Consider the following 17520-nt stretch of genomic DNA (forward strand, 5'->3'; position numbering starts at 1 on the left):
TCCCCCAAGGATCAATGGGGCAGACACAGCACAAGATCCCATGCACAAACAAATAGCTGAGATGTCAGAAATAGAATTCAGAATCTGGATAGCAAATAAGATCAAATTAGAATTCCAAGCAGTAACCCAAAAGATATCTCAAGAATTCAACCAATTCAAAGAGCAAATGACCAAAGATTTTGACACATTGAGAAAAGAAGTTGCAGCCCTCAAAGATCTGAGAAACACAGTAGAATCCCTCAGTAACAGAATGGAACAAGCAGAAGAAAGGATTTCTGACATTGAAGACAAAGCTTTTGAATGCTCCCAAACTCTCAAAGAGGAAGAGAAATGGGGAGCAAAAACAAGTCACTCTCTCAGAGATCTCTGGGAGAATTTGAAGAAAACCAATATTCATCTTATAGGATCCCCGAACACGACGAAGTGACTTCACAAGGCACAGAGTCTCTTCTCCATGAGATTATGAAGGAGAACTTTCTAGAAATGCCAAAAGATTCTGAAATTCAGATAGCAGACAGTTTCAGAACTCCAGCACGACTCAACCCAAATAAGACATCCCCCAGATACATCATAATCAATTTCATTAAAGTAAATATGAAGGAGAAAATTCTGAAAGCAGCCAGATGAAACAAAACCATCACCTACAAGGGCAATAATATTAGAATAACTGCAGATCTCTCTGCTGAAATCTTTCAAGCTAGAAGAGGGTGGTCATCGACTTTTAATCTCCTAAAACAAAATAACTTTCAACCCAGGATCCTGTACCCAGCTAAACTGAGCTTCATTTATGATGGAGAAATTAAATACTTCAATGACATTCACATGTTGAAGAAATTTGCCATAACTAAACCAGCTCTGCAGGATATTCTCAGACCTATCCTTCATAAAGACCAGTGTAATCCTCCACCACAAAAGTAAACCCACCCAGAAAATTTTGATCAAATTCCAACTTCCAGTCTCAAAAGGATTAAAAATGTCCACCGGTCTCTCAAAAGGCTTACCAATATTCTAATTAATGCGAATGGTTTAAACTGTCCTCTGAAGAGGCACAGGTTGGCTGACTGGATACAAAAACTTAAGCCAGATATCTGCTGCATACAAGAATTGCATCTTACATTAAAAGACAAATATAGACTCAAGGTGAAGGGATGGTCATCTATACTCCAGGCAAATGGAAAGCAGAAAAAAGCAGGCATTGCAATTCTATTCGCAGACACAATAGGCTTTAAACCAACTGAAATAAGAAAGGATAAGGATGGACACTTCATATTTGTTAAAGGTAATACTCAATATAATGAGATTTCAATTATTAATATTTATGCACCCAACCAGAATGCACCTCAATTTGTAAGAGAAACTCTAACACACATGAGCAACTTGACTTCCTCCAGTTCCATAGTAGTTGGAGATTTTAATACCCCTTTAGCAGTGCTGGATAGATCCTCCAAAAACAAGCTAAGCAAAGAAATTTTAGATTTAAACTTAACCATTCAACATCTGGACTTAACAGACATCTACAGAACATTTCATCCTAACAAAACTGAATACACATTCTTCTCATCAGCCCAAGGAACATACTCCAAAATCGACCACATCCTAGGCCACAAATCTAACCTCAGTAAATTAAAAGAAATAGAAATTATTCCTTGCATCTTCTCAGACCATCATGGAATAAAAGTTGAACTCAATAACAACAGGAACCTGCATACCCATACAAAAACATGGAAGCTAAACAACCTTATGCTGAAAGATAGATGGGTTATAGATGAAATTAAGAAGGAAATCGCCAAATTTTTGGAAAAAAACAACAATCAAGACATGAATTACCAGAACCTCTGGGATACTGCGAAGGCAGTCCTAAGAGGAAAATTTATAGCACTGCAAGCCTTCCTCAAGAAAATGGAAAGAGAGAAAGTTAATAACTTAATGGGACATCTCAAGCAACTGGAGAAGGAAGAACACTCCAACCCGAAACCCAGCAGAAGAAAAGAAATAACCAAAATAAGAGCAGAATTAAATGAAATTGAAAACAAAAGAATTATACAACAGATCAATAAATCCAAAAGTTGGTTTTTTGAAAAGATCAATAAAATAGATAAATCTTTGGCCAACCTAACCAGGAAAAAAATAGTAAAATCTCTAATTTCGTCAATCAGAAATGGTAATGATGAAATAACAACAGACCCCTCAGAAATTCAAAAAATCCTTAACAAATACTACAAGAAACTCTACTCTCAGAAATATGAAAATCTGAAAGAAATCGACCAATACCTGGAAGTACGCCACCTACCAAGACTTAGCCAGAATGAAGTGGAAATGTTGAACAGGCCTATATCAAGTTCTGAAATAGCATCAACTATACAAAATCTCCCTAAAAAGAAAAGCCCAGGACCAGATGGCTTCATGTCAGAATTCTACCAAACCTTTAAAGAAGAACTAGTACCTATATTACTAAACCTCTTCCAAAATATAGAAAAAGAAGGAATATTACCCAACACATTCTATGAAGCAAACATCACATTGATCCCCAAACCAGGGAAAGACCCAACAAGAAAAGAAAATTATAGACCAATATCACTAATGAATATTGATACTAAAATACTCAATAAGATCCTAACAAACAGAATCCAACAACACATCAAAAAAATTATACACCACGACCAAGTGGGATTTATCCCAGGGTCCCAAGGCTGGTTCAATATACCTAAATCTATAAATGTAATTCAGCACATAAACAAACTAAAAAATAAGGACCATATGATTCTTTCAATTGATGCAGAAAAAGCTTTTGATAATATCCAGCGTCCCTTCATGATCAGAACACTTAAGAAAATTGGTATAGAAGGGACATTTCTTAAACTAATAGAGGCCATCTACAGCAAACCCACAGCCAATATCATATTGAATGGAGTTAAATTGAAATCATTTCCACTCAGATCAGGAACGAGACAAGGTTGCCCATTGTCTCCATTGCTTTCCAACATTGTAATGGAAGTTTTAGCCACCGCAATTAGGGAAGAAAAGGCGATCAAGGGTATCCACATAGGGTCAGAAGAGATCAAACTTTCACTCTTCGCAGATGATATGATTGTATATCTGGAAAACACTAGGGACTCTACTACAAAACTTCTAGAAGTGATCAGGGAATACAGCAATGTCTCAGGCTACAAAATCAACACCCATAAATCTGTAGCCTTTATATATACCAACAATGACCAAGCTGAAAAAAACACTCAAGGACTCTATTCCTTCTTTGGCACAGTGCCAAAGAAGATGAAATATTTGGGAATATACCTAACAAAGGACGTGAAAGATCTCTACAAAGAGAACTATGAAACTTTAAGAAAAGAAATAGCTGAAGATGTTATCAAATGGAAAAACATACCATGCTCATGGCTGGGAAGAATCAACATTGTTAAAATGTCTATACTACCCAAAGCAATATATAATTTTAATGCAATTCCTATTAAAGCTCCATTGTCATATTTTAAAGATCTTGAAAAAAATAATACTTTGTTTTATATGGAATCAGAAAAAACCTCGAATAGCCAAAACATTACTCAGCAATAAAAACACAGCAGGAGGAATCATGTGACCAGACCTCAGACTGTACTATAAATCCATAGTGATCAAAACAGCATGGTACTGGCACAAAAACAGAGATGTAGATGTCTGGAACAGAATAGAGAACCAAGAGATGAATCCAGCTACTTACCATTATTTGATCTTTGACAAGCCAATTAAAAACATTCAGCGGGGAAAAGATTCCCTATTTAACAAATGGTGCTGGGTGAACTGGCTGGCAACCTGTAGAAGACTGAAACTGGACCCACACCTTTCACCATTAACTAAGATAGACTCTCATTGAATAAAAGATTTAAACTTAAGACATGAAACTATAAAAATACTTGAAGAGGTAGCACCTGTGGCTCAAAGGAGTAGGGTGCCGGCCCCATATGCCAGAGGTGGCAGGTTCAAACCCAGCCCCAGCCAAAAAAAAAAAAAAAAAATACTTGAAGAAAGTGCAGGGAAAAACTCTTGAAGGAATAAGCCTGGGTGAATATTTTATGAGGAGGACTCCCCAGGCAATTGAAACAATATCAAAAATATACTTCTGGGACCTGATCAAACTAAAAAGCTTCTGCACAGCCAAGAACATAGTAAGTAAAGCAAGCGGACAGCCCTCAGAATGGGAGAAAATATTTGCAGGTTATACCTCCGATAAAGGTCTAATAACCAGAATCCACAGAGAACGCAAATGTATTAGCAAGAAAAGAACACGTGATCCCATCTCAGGGTGGGCGAGGGACTTGAAGAGAAACTTCTCTAAAGAAGACAGATGCACGTTCTACAAACACATGAAAAAAAGCTCATCATCCTTAATCATCAGAGAAATGCAAATCAAAACTACTTTGAGATATCACCTAACCCCAGTAAGATTAGCCCACATAACAAAATCCCAAAACCAGAGATGTTGGCATGGATGTGGAGAAAAGGGCACACTTCTACACTGCTGGTGGGAATGCAAACTAATACGTTCCTTTTGGAAGGATGTTTGGATAATACTTAGAGACCTAAAAATAGACCTGCCATTCAATCCTATAATTCCTTTACTAGGTTTATACCCAGAAGACAAAAAATCACAATATAACAAAGACATCTGTACCAGAATGTTTACTGCAGCCCAGTTCATAATTGCTAAGTCATGGAAGAAGCCCAAGTGCACATGGACCCACGAATGGACTAGCAAATTGTGGTACATGTACACCATGGAATATTATGCAGCCTTAAAGAAAGACGGAGACTTTACCTCTTTCATGCTTACACGGATGGAGCTGGAACATATTCTTCCTAGCCGTGTCAGTCATCGACGCCACACTTCCTGAAATTCCCTTCTTCCCACGCCTTCCACCCCCTTGTCCCCTTGCCTGACTGTTGCCCCTTCTTACCACTCTCCTCAAAATCACTCGGGCAGCCAGTGCTCTCTTCCGGTTCTGCTGCATCTCAGGGCAGCTCCTGTGTCCTGCCTGCGGCTGCCTCTGGTCACCAGCTCTCCTGAGAGTCTGAAGCCTCCTCAGGGACCCTGGAGCCCCAGCACCTCCCATCACACCTCCAAACACTGAGTTAAACGGAGCTTTGAACTTGTCATTGAATCGGGACTCCAGGCCCATGCACTGGCCTTTCCCTGCACCCCCGAGTGAAGCAGCCCAGGATGCCAGAGGGACAGCTCGTAGCCCTGAGTCCTGCCCCCACCTGAAGCTCCCGTCAACTGCCACGCAACCGTGTACCCACATTGCTCATCCATATGTGGGTGTATAACAGCATACCTCTCAGGGTCAGAAAGGATTCTTTAGGAGTACCTTGAAGCTCCTGGGACACTAGCTGGAGCATGCAGGCAGTCCAATGCATAGATGCTGGTATCACAGGGTGTGATGGCAGAACACAGGTAAAAACCCTTTGCAAAGGAGAGTTTCTGAAATAGCCTTTAGCTTCTCCTTTGCAGACTTCAGACCTTAGTCTTAAGCTGATGAAAATTAATTTTTATTAATTTGTATTAAATTACAAACTAAAGACTCAGCAGCCTTTACCTTGCCCCATTGCAGGGCGACGTGACCCTCCAATCCAGGCCACCCATAGTCCTCATTTCCTGCTCTCATATTCCGAATAGCCACTCCGCAAATGCTGTTCAGAAGTTAGGCAAGTGAAGAATGTATTCCTGGGAGTATTTCTTTTATTTAAACAGTATTTAGCCCACTGGGGGAAAGACCTTCAACTGTTTACCCTAAGAACACTTTTTCTTCAGCACAGTAAAACAATTAGTTTCTTGTCAGGAAGATACTTTGTGAAAGTGAGTGTTTCGTCAACGAATGAACACAGTCAAGGCAGCAGCTCCCATCCAGAGAAGGTCCCAGTGCTGCCCATTTGCCTCTGGGTCCCCCCCCCCACTCTTCAGCCTGGCCTACTGGATTCCTGGCGTGTCCTCAGCAGCTGCCCACACCTTCATCTGTCTTGTAAATGACCCCAAATTCACATCCGTTTTGGCTTCTCATTTTTCTTTCTGTAATGTGGACCAAGAACTTTTTTAAGTAACTTATTACCTTTATCAATAGTGTTGCATTTTCATTTCTTAGAAAAGACAACTTACTTTTTATTGAAATACATGTTTTATCTTTTATTGATAAATAGCATTTGATTAGTTAGATTACCACGATAGAAGGGCCAGTTGTCACAAACACTGGCTCTAGTCAAACACACGGCAAATCGTGGGAGTAGAAGTGTGTGGGAGCAGGGCGGGAGAGCACAGGACGTCGGGGGGGCCACAAGGCCGGCTCCCAGGGCACCTTTCTAGATTTCCTATCTCCCCATGTGCTCTTTCATTCATTAAAATCACTCTAAACTGAACACCACCCATGCCATCTATGAGTGTCCACTCCCCTCTCTCTGCTCCTACTAGCAACAAATTTATTTACTTCCGGGGAGGATCACTGATAAATGGTGGGTGTTTCCTAGATACCTGCCCAAGATTCTGGATACTGTGAAGATGCCCCATGTCTATGCACTGTGGTGGCAATGCTGTCAGAAAGGGGGTCACAGGGATGACCACTGGGCTCAGGACCATGGCTGCTGTGGGCATGAACATGGAGCTGAGAGGGTCAGCACTTGCCCAGCAGCTGCCCATTGAAAGTGAGGTGAGTGCAGGAACAGGGTTCCAGATGTCAACACACTGCCAGGAAAGCTTTCCAAAAACAGCCTGGCTGGCCCATCCCCAGGCCAGCCCCCAACTTCTGCCCCACAGGGCAGGAGAACCAGCCATTGTCTGGCTTAGATGTTTCTCCTGGGATTTGACCTGCTGTCTGCAGGTGACACATTCATTTGGCAACTTGCTGCTTAGCTGGGGAAGAGAAGTCTGTGGACGTCTCCCCACACTCCAGTGTGTGCCTGAGCATGCACACACATTTGCGCAAACACTTTTTTATAAACACCACCCAAATGGAGTAAGATTTTCTTTCTTTTCATAGATTTTTCCTTTGTTTTGCTTTTCCTTGCTTTCATAATTTCCTGCAGTCTGTTACTGACCGGAGCCACCAACTCCCTCCAGGTGTAGAGAAGTGCACGGACGTGAGTGGCCCCGTTTAGTGGCCAGGGGCGTGTCCCTCTATCCTGCCGCCCAGTCAGAGCCACTGCCCCTAAATACAGACCGCTGTCCCCATGGCTCCCCTCCCTCCTACCCTTGTGCTCTCTCCTCATCTGGTGCCCAGTTCTGGAGCCCCATCTTCTCCTTTTATTTGGCGCACAGCCGGGCACCCTCTGCATGGGGAGTAAACAGGAGATCTTTGCTTGAAAACACTTTTGAATTGTACTTTTGCATTTGAAACCTTAGAGGATGCTTAAGAAATAATTGAAGTGTGCCCATGTGCATAAGTGTGTGACTGTGTGAGAATGTGTGTACATGTATATGTGCATGTATGTGAGCATGTGTGCATGTGTGTGCATGTGTGCCTAAGTGCAAGCATGTGTGCATGTGTGTGATCGTGTGACCATGTGTATACATGTGCATGTGTGTGAGCGTGTGTATTTGTGTGAACCTCTATGTGCCTGTGTAAGCGTGTGTGAGCATGTGTGCATGTATGTGTGTAAGCCTGCATGTGTTTGTGTAAGCATGTGTGAGTGTGTGCATGTGTTTGTGTGCAAGTGTGTGTGAGCCTGCATGTGCCTGTGTAAGCGTGTGTATGTGTGCATGTGTATTTGTGTGCAAATGCCTCTGTGTGTGTGCATGTGTTTGTGTGCAAGTGTGTGTAAGCCTGCATGTGCCTGTGTAAGCGTGTGTGAGTGTGTGTGCATGTGCCTGTGTAAGCGTGTGTGAGTGTGTGTGCAAGTGTGTTTGTGTGCATGTACATTATTGCTCCACTGACAGAAACCCCACTTGAAAACCATCATGGGTTCAGAAGCTTTTGCATGGGAGTTTTTCTCTGGGGAAGGAGGCCCCAGTCCTCCGAGAACTCAGTGGAAGGACCAGAAGGTTCTGCGTGGCTCTGGTTTGGGGAAGACACTTCCCAGAGCCCTCAACAAGCCCGGTGCTTGTGGGGGACCCCATCATAGTCCCCCCAAAGTCTCCTCTCTGTAGGCCCACTATAGGCCCCCCACGGTAGTCCCCCACAGGCTCCCATCACCCCCTAGCACCCCCTAGCACCCCTTTAGCCCTTTCTGCCCCCCTCCCCCGCTGGACCTGTGCTTTGCTCTTGTTGGGGCCTCTGACGTCTTCTGGGGTGATGCCACGTGCCCCTGCTCAGCTCCCTGCAAGGCACCTGCTTGTCCACCCAGCTGCAGCTTCCAAGTCTCCTGACAAGGTCTCTCCCCTCTCTGGCTCACTCTGGCTCATGAGCTCATTCTCATTCTTTAATTTTACAAGAGCTTCAAGAAAGGAGGAATAAATGTGTCTATTCAAAGAACTATGAAGAACTAGAAGCACATTGTGTGATAAGGAAAATAAAAGAAACACTGGTCTCGAATACAGTGGGTCATTTTTCCAGCATGTCTGACAACACAAATTCTGTCTCCAGTGAGCAGCTCGGGACATAGAAGGAAGTCAAGCTCCACCAATAGCTGCGTCCCTTCTCCCGGGGCTTTCCCAGGTCTACGTTGATTCTCCCTCCCAACTACACACGGGTTTCACTCAGGGCTCCACACGGGCTCCATTCAGGGTTCCACTCAGGGCTCCACTGGGGGCTCCACACGGACTCCACATGGGGCTCCCAGACAAGGGCAAACAAATGACACGGCCTGGAGAGCACAGAGGACCGAGCACTTGCCAGTGATTCTTCCGGAGTGCAGGCTGGTCTGCCTTAGGCCACTGCGGCAAAGATCTTACATCTTCCTTTCCTATCTGAGCATTTTCAGTTTCTTTCTGTTTTTTCCCCACCCATTCTGTCTCTTTCACTCTCTTAAGTGTCTGATTTGCCTCTGAGTCCTGGAGGCCCAGGGGACCCCCTCGGGCCATGACCCAGAACCCTGCACCCCCCACCCAGTTTGCACCATTGTGCTCACAGGGCTCTTCACGCTCCTTCCGCAGTCTCTGGCTCCCCCAGTAGACAGCCACTGCTCCACGCACAGCGCCGTGACAGTGTCTGACAGAGGGCAGCTTCTGGACAAATATTTCCAGATGAGTGCCCCCCACCCCCCACCCCTGCAGCTCAGGTGCACGGAGCCCCTTGCTACATACCTCAGTGTGCCCAAGCCACCCACCCAGCGCAGGTGTGGACTTTAAAATAAAATATCTGCTCTTCCTTGCATGGTATTAAGCCCTAGAGTTACTAAACATTCTTATTGGATTTCATTTATGAAAATGGAAAGCTAATTTTCAAATATACGACAAATACCCTGATTCTTAAATGTATGTTTTCTGGAAATTTTTACATATATGTTGAATACCATTTTTATGCTCATCATATTACATACTAAATGTCAAGTGATACGTGGTACATCCATGGACTCCTAATGCATCTTATAAGCATTTTCATGCAATTCTCTTTTACTTATGTGTAATACACACGCACACAGTTTTTTTACTTTTAGTTAGAATGGGTGGAAATCAACTCTGATGTTTAAGAGTCATGTGTACATTGAATTTCTAAGTTTTTATTCTGGTAACTGCTGTCTCCCCTCCTTCTCTCCCCACGTAACTCTGTCTGCCTGCAGTGTGTCTGCAGTGCTTTCCCAGACACAAGGTCGGCCCCGAGACTGGCTTCTTTTCCCAGCCTGAGACTTTAAGGACACAACACAGAAAATTACATTCCTGTAGGTCTTTGCTTTACAAATTTCTATTGTTTTATAATTTATTTAATTACAGTTTATTTACTGGCTTGATGTAAAAAGGTCTGTAATGTAGGAACTCACATTTTCTGAGGTGCCAATTTTAAATGTGAGCAAACATGTTACTGTAGCAGAGATGAAGATGATTGAATTAAATGGTAGTTTTTATATAGGGGACTATTTAATTAGAGAGTTTAAAAAAAACAAGTTTCATTGCCCTCAAATAATTTCAAAATTTAGATTTCTTTTATCAGATATTAAGAAACCCAAAATAAGCCACAGCATAAGACATTTATATTAAAAATCAGAAAGTACTCAGTATAAGGAGGTATTTGATATTTGAGTAAGTTGCCAGGAGAGGGTGTGAAACTTCTAAAGGTTTAAGGGCAAAAAAATGATATCAATTTGCACCTGTTTGGTATGACTTAGGCATAAATCTCAAGGACAGAGCCTGGCTTTGATGGCCAAGGACGGCACTGGAGACCACTCTGGGGCAGCTGACCAGGGCCAGGGAGACCTGCCACTGGGGAAAAAGCAAAGAATGAATTCTGTGCTTTGCATCTGCAGCGACCACAAGGAAACCAGCTATCAACGTTTTTCAAGGTTCTTCTACACAACGCACCACGAGATACACGCGTGGTGGGCCCTGGCGCCTCTCTCCCTTGTTTGTTTGTCGATTATTTATTTATCACTCTAGAAAGAATATGCTGAAATATAGATAAGGAGAAAGCTCTCAAATGAATACCGAGCAGCGGGGATCCAGAAGACCAAGACCGTCGATAAGCCAGAGAGAGGGCGGCGCAAAGTCCAGGGTGAGGCGCCGGGAAGGAAGGAGCCGCATCTGTATCCTGCACCTGCCACACCCAGCCTGGACTCAGGGTGAAATCCAACCTATAATCCAGCCTGAGGCATTCCGAAGGACTAAGCTGCAAGATTTTCCTTTGATTTTTCATGGGTAAGGACGAATTCCAAAATGGAATGCAAAGAAAAACTAAGAAAATTATCTTGATAATTGAGAAGTAGATTATGAAAGAGACAAGCATGCTTTGTGTCCAACACCCACCTTCATTGACGGAGACTCTCTGCAGCTGCCTGGCTTCTTACCCACATCAGCCAGACGTAAATATAAACACAGTGGAGTCTTGTATCCTAATTATCAGAATGTTCCTTGATGTTTCTGCCTCACACTGGCTTTGAGCAGTAGATGGGACAATGTACCTAAAAACAACTGGAATTTAAGACCTCCTTTACTAGGGAAAGAAATCATCTTTTTCTTTAAATAAAAAGAAATTCTGTTTAGAATTTACTTTTTAAGAAACAACTATTTTTAAATGACAGATCTTTATGCCTTAAATAATTCTTCCTCACATGTGATTTTTTTGCATCATGATTAAGAACAAGACACATCGTATTTACCACAGGAGGCCACGGAGTTCAGAGTGGCCTCAGCTTTTCAGGAAGGGAGATGACTGGTTTCTTCATTTTCCAGATATTGCAGGTACCTGGGGGCATTCAGCCTTCCTGGCCTCACAAAACGTGTTGTGAGGTCTCTGCCTGCCTGGGAGAACAGAGGAGGAGACCCAGCTCCCCAGGACACGCTCCTTCAGCTCCACCCCTCTGGGTCTAGTCCCCTGCCTGGGAGAACAGAGGAGGAGACCCAGCTCCCCAGGACACGCTCCTTCAGCTCCACCCCTCTGGGACTAGTCCCCTAGCAGGAAGAACAGAGGAGGAGAGCCCAGCTCCCCAGGACACGCTCCTTCAGCTCCACGCCTCTGGGTCTAGTCCCCTGCCTGGGAGAACAGAGGAGGAGAGCCCAGCTCCCCAGGACACGCTCCTTCAGCTCCACGCCTCTGGGTCTAGTCCCCTGCCTGGGAGAACAGAGGAGGAGAGCCCAGGTCCCCAGGACACGCTCCTTCAGCTCCACGCCTCTGGGACTAGTCCCCTGCCTGGGAGAACAGAGGAGGAGACCCAGCTCCCCAGGACACGCTCCTTCAGCTCCACGCCTCTGGGACTAGTCCCCTGCCTGGGAGAACAGAGGAGGAGACCCAGCTCCCCAGGACACGCTCCTTCAGCTCCACGCCTCTGGGACTAGTCCCCTGCCTGGGAGAACAGAGGAGGAGAGCCCAGCTCCCCAGGACACGCTCCTTCAGCTCCACGCCTCTGGGTCTAGTCCCCTGCCTGGGAGAACAGAGGAGGAGAGCCCAGCTCCCCAGGACACGCTCCTTCAGCTCCACGCCTCTGGGACTAGTCCCCTGCCTGGGAGAACAGAGGAGGAGACCCAGCTCCCCAGGACACGCTCCTTCAGCTCCACGCCTCTGGGACTAGTCCCCTGCCTGGGAGAACAGAGGAGGAGAGCCCAGCTCCCCAGGACACGCTCCTTCAGCTCCACGCCTCTGGGACTAGTCCCCTGCCTGTGAGAACAGAGGAGGAGACCCAGCTCCCCAGGACACGCTCCTTCAGCTCCACACCTCTGGGACTAGTCCCCTGCCTGGGAGAACAGAGGAGGAGACCCAGCTCCCCAGGACACGCTCCTTCAGCTCCACACCTCTGGGACTAGTCCCCTGCCTGGGAGAACAGAGGAGGAGAGCCAGCTCCCCAGGACATGCTCCTTCAGCTCCACGCCTCTGGGATTAGTCCCCTGCCTGGGAGAACAGAGGAGGAGAGCCCAGCTCCCCAGGACACGCTCCTTCAGCTCCACCCCTCTGGGACTAGTCCCCTGTGTGCACAGGTTTGCTGACAAGTCCCTGGGGGTGCCTGGCCTTCTGCATGCCATCCTCCCTGCCCGCCCTGGGTGCAGGCACAAAGCATGGTGCTTCCAGCATGTCCTTTGTGCCATTTCTGGGGAGGGCGCATTGATGTGGCTCAGGACAGTTGTTGCCAGGGCCCACATTGTCTCTGATTATGCCATCTATTCTTTCCCCCAGTGCCCGTGGTTGGCACGACCTCCTCCTCCCCGCCCCCCGACCGAGGCTCCCATCTCCTCTTCAGAAAGCAAAAGGTGGCCCCACAGTTGTGGATCCATTTGACTGTTTAATTCCCCTCTGGAGCATCTTTCTCTTCAACAGATGTTTTCGAAATAATTAAGTGGTGGGGATCATGCATTATTGAAAATGCTGGATGCCTCCCTAATGCTCTCCACATTTGTGTGTTTGTCAGCTCCGAACTGTGTGCTCAGAAATGTTGTGCTTACTGATTTTTCAAATTTCCAAACACTCACCCCAGTCAGCCAAGGAGAGCAGAGGAACGAGGCAGCCCAGAAGGTTCTCTGGTCCCTGCAATTGCCCCGCTGCCATGAGTCCTGTATGATAGGGGAGCCATCATAAAAAACTAACTATCCAGTTGATTGCTCACCCATGGCATAGTGCTTGGAATTGGGACCATTTACTACTTATTTACTTTTAAAATTTCAGAAATTTCATATTTTCTGTTGATACCTTTCTCCCCTATGTTAAGTAACTCTTGGTCTGAGAAAATGTTCCTTTGTATTTAATTATTTTTAAAGTATGTGAATCTATTCCATATCGACAATCTTTTTTGTTGTTCTTGAGACGGGGAGTTGCTGTGTTACCCAGACAGATCTCACAGTCGTGATCTGCAGACATCCTGCCTCCTCAGCCTCCCAAAGTGCTAGGATGACAGGTATGCAGCCTCTACAGTTGTGCAGCCTGGCTTACTTATGGCCCTTCCTGTAGCCCTCAGACTTAGCTGGGGCAGATGTTGCATCCCTGAGCTCCGGGTCTTGGCTCTGACTGTGGTCATCATGCAACAGGGAAGAACCTCATTTTCTTTCAGCACAGGCTCACATTTCAAAATTACAGACTTGTAAATAATTCTAAGAAGTATATGGGTCTCCATTATTGAAATAATTTTGTAACTTTTATGGGATTCTAGATTGTTCTTTCCCTTTGAGGGTGTATTTTGAGATGTTATTAGAATTTATTAGAAAATATTTGAATTCAGTTCTTCAAGTTGGGCTGATAACCTACACTTTCTCACTTTATGCCCCAGACCTATCTGTTTGCTAGACCCTCTCTGAGGTCAGTAGTATTTGAAAGTATCATGTAAGATAAGATGTTCTCCTCAGAGTAAACAGATTGTCAAGCCCATACAAGCTGTTCAAATATGATCATACCTCTCTAAAAGAACATTTTCTGGGAAAACACTTTGTTCCAGAATGCCTTAGCCTTCAGCATGAAAAAAATTATTTATTCATGTTTTCAACAATATTTATAGAGTGCTAACCTAGTTCTAGGTTTAGTAAATAAAGTCCTAAGGGTGACAGGGGAGACTCTCGTTCTCATGGAACTTAAACGATGAAGAAAAGTGACAGCAAAGTTACCTTTGGCAAATCTTTAGGCACCTGCTTGTCGTCTGTCAACTGCTGCATGCTAATTGATCTTGCCCTGATGACCATATTCCCAGTTACTCCAGGTCAACTTGGCTTTCTACCCTGTTTTCCGGACTTTGAGGAAAGTTGGAAGGTCATAATCAAAACTGTGTTCAGAGATACCAGTGTAGTTACGGGCTTTTCTGTATGAGAAGTGGTGCGTGTGACAACACCCTCAGGGGTCATCTCCCCTCACACCTCTGGGAGGAAGCACCAAGTCCAGGAACAGAACCCACTAGATTCTGGAATACGATTCAGGATGCGTTATCTAACTCCTCATGCAATAACAGGCAGAGACACTTGGACTGTGCCTGTTGGAAGAGATGGGAGGGAGAGAAAGAAGAAAAAGGAGACAGACAGAAAGAGTAGTACTTAAAACATAAAGTCAAAAGGAAGAGAAATAGCATGCCTTTCTTGTTGATGTTAAAAAATGGCATTTTTTGGTGATAAAGGAATTTCTGACGAATAATGAAAAATCACTGTCAAATACTATCTGCTTTTAAAAGAGTTTGGATATTAAAAATAAGAGACATACTGGACTTGAATGTTGTGTCATGAAACTGGCATAGCCAATACCCTTTTAGATAGGAAGTTAAAGCCAATGTCTTAAGACATGGATATCCTCAAGATTTATAATAGAAATTCTTTCAGAGAAAAATGAACACTGACAGAACTTCTGCTTCTAGAAATATGGAGTAAATGTTTCTATTTCTCTTCTAAATATAATGAAAAACTTTGGACATTGTGTAGGAAACCAACACAAAAATACTATGAATGGTGGAAAGGAGATAGACTGGCTGGGGACACTGGGACCCAGGGAACAGCAGGGTGGTGAGTTACCTGGGTTGGGGACACTGGGACCCAGGGAATGTCATGGTGGTGAGTTAGCTGGGTTGGGGACTTTGGGACCCTGGGAATAGCATAGTGGTGAGTTAGCTACCCAGGGAATGGCATGGTGGTGAGTTGGGTGGGTTGGGGACATTGGAACCCCAGGAACAGCATGGCAGTGAATTACCTGGGTTGGGGACACTGGGACCCAGGAAATGGCATGATGGTGAGTTAGCTGGGTTGGGGCCACTGGGACCCAGGGCATGGCATGGTGGTGAGTTGGCTGGGTTGGGGACACTGGGACCCAGGGAATGGCATGGTGGTGAGTTGGCTGGGTTGGGGACACTGGGACCCGGGGAACAGCATGGTGGTGAATTGGCTGGGTTGCTTTGTAGATTCAGAAATGACAGACTCAATGCAGAAGAAGTCATAAAACCATAAATTCAGGGGCACAGGGGAAAAGTCCAACAAAAGTTGTCTGTCTGGACAAAGAAACAGGCAAGGATCAGGCTGGTGAGACAGAAACCTATTCCAACCACATGCCACATAAAAACCATGACCCTACACAACCCATGCCAGCCAAGCAGGTGGAGAGCCTGGACCTCCATCTTCATGAGGCTGTAACATGATTTTCCAACACTCCTCCAGGTAGCATCAGAGAGTGCTTAGTAAGGAGACTGGAGTCTCATTACCATCAGCCAATAACCAGGATCTCACGGTCAGGAGAAACCACATAGGGAGCCTGAATTTCCAACCCCGAATGGCGGTGATGAGGTGTGCCTTCCCGCTCACTATGGTGGTGGCAGAGGGGGCCCAGTGAAGGATCAAGATTTCACCCTGCCCTGCAGGGGTAAGCTCATCCACCTGGCCACAGTGGGTCCACACGAGGGGCCAGGATGCCCATCCCACCCTGTAGCAACCCTCATGCATTAGGTCAAGGAGGTTAGTGAGAACCTGACAAAGAGTTCAAAACAGCCACGACAAAAGCACTGCAGTAAGCAGCATGCCACACTTGAAAACAAAGTAGAAAGTGGATAGTCACAGCAAAGAAGTCGAAGATATAAAGAAGAACCAATTTTTAGTTTAGAACTAAAAATACAAAAACTTCAGTGAAAACACCACCACCGATGACAATGGGTTGCCTGACACAAGAGAGAGCAGAATTTGTGAGGTTGAAGACAGAATAATAGAAAATAACCAATTTTAATACCTGAGCGAAAATAGACAGGAAAGCATCCTCAGAGCCTTCCCTGTAGGAAAACTGCCAAACGCCTGCCAGTCACGCAGTCACGCCACTCGAGTGATAAAGAGAAGACAGGAAAGGGCTCTAGGAAACTTTTCAAATACGGCAGAAAACAGAAACACATAGATCCAAGACACTGAGAAAACATTCTCAGAATAAAATTTCCAAAGGAATAAAATCTCCCAAATTTATTTCAAGGCACATTGTAGTCAAGCATCTGAGAACTAGAAAGAATGAGACGTTGAAAGAGAAACAGCACTTTACCTATGGGAAAAAAGTAATTCAAACCACAGCAGATTTCTCAACGCAAAGCATGGACGCCAGGAGAAAGGGGCACAGCATTTTTCAATTATTGAACAATTTAACTATGGACCAGAATCCTACCCAAGTGAGAAAGCCCTTGGAGAGTGAGCGCAAGACACTCTCAGATGAAGAACGACCGAGACAAACTGCTACCCGCTGTTGTGCCCTAAATGAATGGCTAAAGGAATTTCTTTAAACAATAACAAAAAAGTTACAAGGTGGAATCTTGGATTTTCAGGAATAAAGAAAGAAGCACATAACGAGTAAAAATTATGAGCACATGCAATAGGTTTTTCTTTTCTTTCTTTCTTTTCTTTCTTTTTTTTTTTTTTTTTGTAACAGAGTCTCATTATGTTGCCCTGGGTAGAGTGCAGTGGCATCACAGCTCACAGCAACCTCAAACTCTTGGGCTTAAGCAATTCTCTTGCCTCAGACTCCCAGGCATCTGGGACTACAGGTGCCCACCACAATGCCTGACTATTTTTTGGTTGTTGTTGTTGTCACTGTTGTTTTAGCAGGCCCAGGCTGGGTTTAAACACACCAGCCCCGGTGCATGTGGCCGGCACCCTAACCACTGAGCTATGGGTGCCAAGACAGTAGGTTTTTCTTTTATTCTTGAGTTTTACAAAGTATGTTTGATAATTGAAACAAAAATTATAACATTGCTTCATTTTATTCTAAGTATCTGCAGAGGAACTACTTACAACAATTATTTATAAACTAGGAGGATAAAGTGACATAAGGAGAGGTAATGTTTTTTTATTATTATTTTTATTTTCACATATACATGTGTTCATTAGGCTTCCACTTTTTGCCTTCACAAAATTAAAAAAGGCTTAAAATTTAACAACAATAACAATGTTTAAGATAGGGAACAGAAACATAAACCTCATAAAGAACAAACTAAGACAAATACATTCAGAAAAGAAATCAGACGATTGCTGCAACA

The sequence above is a fragment of the Nycticebus coucang genome, chromosome 1, assembly GCF_027406575.1.
Source record: "Nycticebus coucang isolate mNycCou1 chromosome 1, mNycCou1.pri, whole genome shotgun sequence".
Lineage (NCBI taxonomy): Eukaryota > Metazoa > Chordata > Mammalia > Primates > Lorisidae > Nycticebus > Nycticebus coucang.